We start from the raw sequence: 6,091 nt of genomic DNA, 5'->3' as shown, positions 1-6,091 counted from the left end.
CACAATAAAAAGTTTTTATTTTATTTTATTAATCTATTTTTATTTTATTTTTATATTTATTTTATTTTATTTTTATTATTTTATTTTAATTAATTTATTTTTTACTGTGTCTCTGGCTTCTTTAAGAACAAAGTGGGCTGGGCGCGGTGGCTCACACATGTAATTCTAGCACTTTGGAAGGCCGAGGTGGGTGGATCACCTGAGGTCAGGAGTTCAAGACCAGCCTGGCCATCATGGTGAAACCCCATCTTTAAAAAAAAAAAAAAAAAAGAGCCAGGCGCGGTGACTCAAGCCTGTAATCCCAGCACTTTGGGAGGCCGAGGCGGGTGGATCACGAGGTCAAGAGATCAAGACCATCCTGGTCAACATGGTGAAACCCCGCCTCTACTAAAAATACAAAAAAATTAGCTGGGCATGGTAGCGCGTGCCTGTAATCCCAGCTACTCGGCAGGCTGAGGCAGGAGAATTGCTGGAACCCAGGAGGCGGAGGTTGCAGTGAGCCGAGATCGCACCATTGCACTCCAGCCTGGGTAACAAGAGCGAAACTCCGTCTCAAAAAAAAAAAAAAAAAAAAAAATCAAAAGCATCATTGAACCTCATCTTCCCTCCAACCAGTTGCCCCCAAGCCCCCTGCCCCCACCCTTCGTGTGTCCAGTTCCTTCCTTAGCGAATGAAGAACTTAAGCCCAAAAGCCCTGGCACAAACTCCAGGTTCTCCTGCCCTAGCTTCTTCCTTTCCCCTGTCCCCCATTCCCATTCCCAGAAGAACAGGCACCTCAGTTCCAATGCATGGAAGATCTGAGTGGTGACAGAGATAGGGGGAAAGGCTTCCCCTCGAAGCATAGAGAAGTGAGGGCTCTCATAGCCTGGGATGCCAAACCGGGGCCCTGGGGCCAGAGGAAAGAACATTGGGTCCCTGAGAAGGGAGACCCAGCGGCCTGAAAATCCTGTCATTGTGCATAGTCACTGCTTTATCGCTTACCCTTCTGGCACCAGTTACAGAACCACACTCGGGCCACATCCTCTCCAGCCCAAGCTGGAGATCTGTTGCAGTGTGTTTCAGGCGCGGCAGGAACAAGTTCTCCAGGTTGCCTCCCACTCAGTTCTCGGTACTGGTTTACCATCTCTTTCGGGCCTGCATGACGGTCTCTGTTTTACAGATCTACTGAAGATCTTTGTTGTTGTCAGCTTCTTCCACCCACTTCTGCAGCAAAGGTGGCAGCTTACACATGTTCTTGAAACTGAGCTGCAGAGCCTCAAAGCAGCAGATGGTCACCTGGCTGAACACCTTTCCAAATAGAGCCCCCAGAGGCTGGGCATGGTGGCTCACTCCTGTAATCCTAGCACTTTGCCAAGGTGGGCAGATGACCTGAGGTCAGGAGTTCAAGACCAGCCTGGACTGTAACATGGCGTGGTGGCAGGTGCCTGTAATCCCAGCTACTTGGGAGGCTGAAGCATGAGAATCGCTTGAACCTGGGAGGCAGAGGTTGCGGTGAGCCAAGATTATGCCACTGCACTCCAGCCTGGGCGACAGAAGGAGGCCCTGTCTCAAAAAATAATTTTAAAAGGCCAGGCGCGAGGTCGGGTGCAGTGGCTCACACCCGCACTTTGGGAGGCCGAGGCAGGTGGATCACGAGGTTAAGAGATCAAGACCATTCTGGTCAACATGGTAAAACCCCGTCTCTACTAAATATACAAAAATCAGCTGGGCATGGTGGCGCACACCTGTAGTCCCAGCTACTCGGGAGGCTGAGGCAGGAGAATTGCTTGAACCCAGGAGGTGGAGGTTGCGGCGAGCCGAGATCGTGCCAGTGCCATTGCACTCCAGTCTGGGTAACAACAGTGAAACTCCATCTCGGGGGAAAAAAAAAAAAGGCTGGACACGGTGGCTCACGCCTATAATCCCAGCACTTTGGGAGGCCAAGGCAGGTGGATCACGAGGTCAAGAGATTGAGACCATCCTGATCAACATGGTGAAGCCCCATCTCTACTAAAAATACAAAAAAAAAAATTAGCTGGGCATGGTGGCACGTGCCTGTAATCCCAGCTACTCGGGAGGCTGAGGCAGGAGAATTGCCTGAACCCAGGAGGCGGAGGTTGCGGTGAGCCGAGATCGCGCCATTGCACTCCAGTCTGGGTAACAAGAGCGAAACTCCATCTCAAAAAAATTAAAAACAAAAAAACAAACAACAACAAAAATTTTTTTAATTAAAAAAAAAAAGAACCCCCCAGGGTGAGCCCCACCTGGGCCTGGATATAGCCCAGGGTGATCCTCTTCTGCTTCAGGAGCTTGGCAAAGTGCAGAGCTTTGGTGTCCTGGGACTCCTCAAGGTTTTCTCCTACTTCTCCTTCTCCAGATTCATGGCTCCAGCACAGGCAGCGTAAGGCTCTGGGGAGGCCCCTCAGGGTTGCTTTCCATCCTGCCTCCTGCCTCGCCCTCAGGCTGAAAGATCTGCAAGCTGCCTTGAGGCACTAGTCCCACTCCAACCTGAAGCCCACAGTACCCCATCACTCACAGAACTCATTCGGTGCGGGGCACGGGAGAATCCCCCACACCTCAGAGCCTGGCCCAACTCTTGGCCCTCCAGGAGGGCCTTGGAAGCTTAGCCAAGTCCAGCTCCAGCCCCCATGGCCCATTACCTACACCACTTGGAAGGGGAAAGAAGGTGAAATCCAAAGCCAGGAGTCCCACCATGAGGGAGGCTCCCCAAGCCAGGGTCCTGGTGAAATGAGGCAAAAAGTTTTTAAATTAAAAAAAAAGGCCGGGCGCGGTGGCTCAAGCTTGTAATCCCAGCACTTTGGGAGGCCGAGGCGGAGTGGATCACGAGGTCGAGAGATCGAGACCATCCTGGTCAACATGGTGAAACCCCGTCTCTACTAAAAATACCAAAAATTAGCTGGGCATGGTGGCACGTGCCTGTAATCCCAGCTACTCAGGAGGCTGAGGCAGGAGAATTGCTTGAACCCAGGAGGCGGAAATTGCGGTGAGCCGAGATCGTGCCATTGCACTCCAGCCTGGATAACAAGAGCGAAACTCTGTCTCAAAAAAAAAAAAAAAAAAAATTGTTTTAAAAATGGGGTCTTACTATGTTACCCAAGCTGAAGTGCAGTGACTATTCATAGGCATGATCCTGGCTCATTACAGCCTGGAACTCCTGGGCTCAAGTGATCCTCCTGCCTCAGCCTTCCGAGTAGTTGGGACTACAGGCATGTACCACTGTGACCTGCTATGTTTTTGAAATTTTCAAGAGTCTGTGTCTCTGACAACACACCATGCCCCATATGAGACTCAGATGTGCCTGCCCTTAGACTACTTATTACTTGAGACAGATTAACCCTTGTCTGCTTAAGCCACTGTAGAAGGCTATATTGTTCTTTGCAGCCAATCACAGTCATAATTATATGTGATTAAATATTGGAGCTTATTGCACAAGAGTACTACATTTTTGGGGGGGAGATGCATAGAATTCCTGTTACACAAATGTGTTTTGTTTTGTTTTGTTTTGTTTTTGAGATGTGTATCACTCTGTTTCCCAGGTTGGAGTGCAGTAATGCAATCTCGACTCACTGCAACCTCTGTCTCTGCAGCTCAAGTGATCCTCCTGCCTCAACCTCGGAGTAGCTGGGACTACAGGTGCATGCATGCCACCATGCCCAGCTACTTTTGTATTTTTTGTAGACACAGGGTTTCACCATGTTGCTCATGCTTGACGTGTCATTTTTCAAAAATCAGGCCAGTCCCCTATTTATGAACAATTAGTTTGCTCCCATGCTTTTGCTATTCAAACAACTCTAAACTATATCTCTCTGTACATTTGTCTGTGCACATGGGGGAATACACATGTAAGATAGTTTCCTTGGCCCTGAAGTGCTTAATCAAAGGATTGGTACAAAGGATTAATGTTAGGTTAACAGATACTGCCGCTTGCCTTCTCTGAAGTTGTAAAAATGTATACTCTCACTTGTAGGTATCACAGCCGGCTTTCCCCAGCCTTGCAAACACAGTGTCCCATCATGAGCCATTCTGAACGGTAGTGCAGGACACCAAATCTCTCTTTCCTCCTAATAACCTGGCTAGGCAGCCAGGACAGGGAATCTTTTTTTTTTTTTTTTTTAATTTATTTATTTATTTATTTATTTTGAGACAGAGTTTCGCTCTTATTACCCAGGCTGGAGTGCAATGGCACGATCTCGGCTCACCGCAACCTCCACCTCCTGGGTTCAAGCAATTCTCCTGCCTCAGCCTCCTGAGTAGCTGGGATTACAGGCATGTGCCACCATGCCCAGCTAATTTTTTGTATTTTTAGTAGAGACGGGGTTTCACCATGTTGACCAAGATGGTCTCGATCTCTCAACCTCATGATCCGCCCGCCTCAGCCTCCCAAAGTGCTGGGATTACAGGCTTGAGCCACCGCACCCGGCCTGGGAATCTTATTTATTGCTCCCTGTATAGGTAAGTAAACATATTCCCAAAGACAAGAAACCTAGTCTTCCCAATCTCAGCCTGAATTTCTGGGATTAATTAATACCTTCTATGAGTAGATATGATTGTGCAATGTCATAGCAGTAGTAGCAGTATTTAGTAGTAGCAGCAGTCTAGTACTACCATGCCCATTTCCCATTCCTCAAGCTAGAAGGCATTCTTTTCTTCACTTCTGGTGGAAATGGGGACAAAAGCTTTCTTTGTTTTTTTGTTTGTTTGTACTCCAACACACAGGTTGGAGTACAGTGTCAGGATCTCGGCTCACTGCAACCTCCACCTCCTGGGTTCAAGCAACTTTCCTGCCCCAGTCTCCAAAGAAGCTGGGATTACAGGCACGCACCTCCACACCCGGTCAATTTTTGTTTTATTTTGTTTTATGAGATGGAGTCTGGTTCTGTCACCCAGGCTGTAGTGCAATGGCACAATCTCGGCTCACTGTAACCTCCACCTCCCAACTTCAAGCTATTCTCCTGAATCAGCCTCCTAAGTAACTGGGATTACAAGCATGCGCCACTAAGCACGGCTGATTTTTTTTTTTTTTTTTTTTGTATTTTTAGTAGAGATGGGGTTTCACCATGTTGGCCAGGCTGGTCTCAAACTCCTGACCTCGATTGATTCACCCATTATGACCTCCCAAATGCTGGGACTGCAGGTGTGAGCCACTGCACCTGGCCAAAATATTTGTTTCTATCCTTCCTAGTCCTCTCGTATTTTCTGAGGCCCAATCCTTCTCTTCTTCCAACCTTCTTCTCTTTGTTTTCTTACTATGCCTGCCTTTGCCAAGTCCCACTGTAGATCAGAAGGAGGCTGCAAGAACGGATGGGTGGTCCATTTCTTTGCAACCTCTAGAAACCAGAATATACCTTGGGCAGGGCCTTCCACTCCACACCACCTGGGAATTGCTATTAGCTATTCTGTGACCTTGGCCAAGATACTTCTGCTTTCTTCACTGTCCTCATTTGTTAAATGGGAATGCTAGCACTAACCACCTCACAGAGTTGTAGGGAGAGTAAAGACTGCAGCCCCGCGTGGTGGCTCATGCCTGTAATCCCAGCATTCTGGGAGGCTGAGGTGGGCAGATCACCTGAAGTTGGGAGTTCGAGACCAGCCTGACCAACATGGAGAAACCCCATCTCTATGAAATATACAAAATTAGCCAGGCGGGCATGGTGGCGCATGCCTGTAATCCCAGCTACTCGGGAGGCTGAGGCAGAAGAATCCCTTGAACCCGGGAGATGGAGGTTGTGGTGAGCCAAAATTGCGCCACTGCACTCCAGCCTGGGAAACAAGAGTGAAGCTCCGTCTCGAAAAATAAAAATAAAAAGACTGCAGGTCAGTGCAGTGGCTCACACCTGTAATCCCGGAACTAAGGGAGGCAGAGGGGCAAGGATAGCCTGAGGCCAGGAGTTTGAGACCAGCCTGGTTAATAGAGTGAGAACCCCATCTACATACACACCTGCGTGACTGTAAAGACTACGTGACTGCTGCTACCATATTATTACTATTAAAAGAGGACACTATTAATATAGCACTGTAATCTGAATACTAGTTTTAATCCTTCCAACCATCTTTTGGAGTAGACACTGCTATCTCATTTCATGAAAGAAGA

General features: G+C 48.2%; 1 pseudogene; it reads right to left on the bottom strand.

Moving 5' to 3' along the window:
* Positions 1-596: 596 nt before the first annotated feature.
* On the bottom strand, positions 597-2,808 carry LOC120363142 (POU domain, class 5, transcription factor 1-like; annotated as a pseudogene).
* Positions 2,809-6,091: the final 3,283 nt, after the last annotated feature.

The sequence above is a fragment of the Saimiri boliviensis genome, chromosome 8, assembly GCF_048565385.1.
Source record: "Saimiri boliviensis isolate mSaiBol1 chromosome 8, mSaiBol1.pri, whole genome shotgun sequence".
Taxonomy (NCBI): Eukaryota; Metazoa; Chordata; class Mammalia; order Primates; family Cebidae; genus Saimiri; species Saimiri boliviensis.
The sequence above is the reverse complement of the archived record's forward strand: the minus strand, read 5'-3'. Positions and strand labels throughout refer to the sequence as shown.